A 1453-nucleotide genomic window follows, 5' to 3' on the forward strand; every position below is an offset into this window, starting at 1 on the left:
CTTGTTCCCACTTCCGCCCCCCCCCCCCCCCCCGCGATCTCCGGCCGTCCCTCGCGGCTGGAGTGCGGCCGTTTTGTGCGAGGTATCCGGGGGTTCGCTGCGGGTGCACGGGATCCGCCACTGAAGCTCAAGTCCGCAAACACAGTTACCGTAGGGGGAGGGGAGGGATCGGGGCGTTTGCCTGCTGCCGTGCCCCCACCCCCCCCACGCTCGTTTCCGCTCCGGGCGCCTGCCCGCAAACCGGCGGCTCTCGAGGCGCCGGGGGGTGGCTGAGGTGCGCGGCACAGCTTTGGGGCGGAGAACTGACTTCCAGCCCCCTCTTAAATGATCCTCGCCCTTTTAACTGTACCGCTGGTGCGAATAATAAGATTTAAAAAAATAAAAGGCTGCTTCTCCGTCTTCCCTGCCTCGGGCAGGGTGCTGTACTCCTACACCTCCTCGACAACGCTGTTCCCACGCCGACTGCCGAGCGACGCACACGGAACGCCGATCCTCCTGTTGGTTGTACTTTTCTTTTGTCTTCCTGCAGCTCGGGGGGTGGTGGGTGGGGGAGGCGGTGTTGGAGGGCGGTTGCAAGTGCGTACGGCCGAATGTTACCGGGTCGAGGCTTACGGATACCGTTCGGACCTCCGACTTCCCCGAGGGAAAAGGTTCACGCCCTTTTGCCCAGCTCCGGAAAAACGAGGTGCCGCTGTCTGATCGATGCCGCTGGCACAAACTGGAAAGCCGGGGGGGCAGGGGGGGGGGGTTCGATTGCCGACGCGTGCGTGGTTTGCTCAGCCGGCACGGAAGAGATGGCCGGGATGAGAATTGGCCGACTTTTTTTGCAATATTTCCGTGTGGCTGTCGGACTTGTTTGCGAGAGGACCGGCTGAGTGAGTGAGCGAGTGGGAGTGTGCCTTTCTACAGCTGCGACAGTAATACTCTTGAGCAAAGCTGCATTCTCTGGCAGGTAGGGGGCATGGCGAGTGTGCGCGCGCGCCTCTGTCGTGTTCAAGGGGTGCCCCCCCCCAACCCCGTGGTCTCTTGGAGGGAGCCGTAATGTGCAAATGGGCAGCTTTCCCCCTCCGCTGGTCCGGTGCGTAAACATGCCGTGCAGAGACCGAGCAGAAGGTTCCGCGTACATCCCCCCCCTGGTCCAGGCTGAGTCCTCTGGGGAGGGGTACCTCATTTGACTGCATCCTTGCCTGGTGTGTGTGTGTGGGGGCGGGGTGAAGTTTTGGCAGAGATCCTGTGCCCAACGGTTAGCCGGTGACTCCTACCGAAGCGCGTGCGTTATGCGGACATTTGTGGTCGACACCGACTACCCCGCGCGTCATGACTACCCGGCATGAGGTGGGTTATTGGTGGTGAGAGAGAAGCTTTTGGGGGGGGTTGGGGGAGAGGTAGGAGTGGAATGGGATCCAGGGTGGTGCGTTTATACGTCCTGTCTGGTGTTAACTAAAATAAAAAT

Source organism: Pristiophorus japonicus, chromosome 27, assembly GCF_044704955.1.
Source record: "Pristiophorus japonicus isolate sPriJap1 chromosome 27, sPriJap1.hap1, whole genome shotgun sequence".
Classification (NCBI taxonomy): Eukaryota; Metazoa; Chordata; class Chondrichthyes; family Pristiophoridae; genus Pristiophorus; species Pristiophorus japonicus.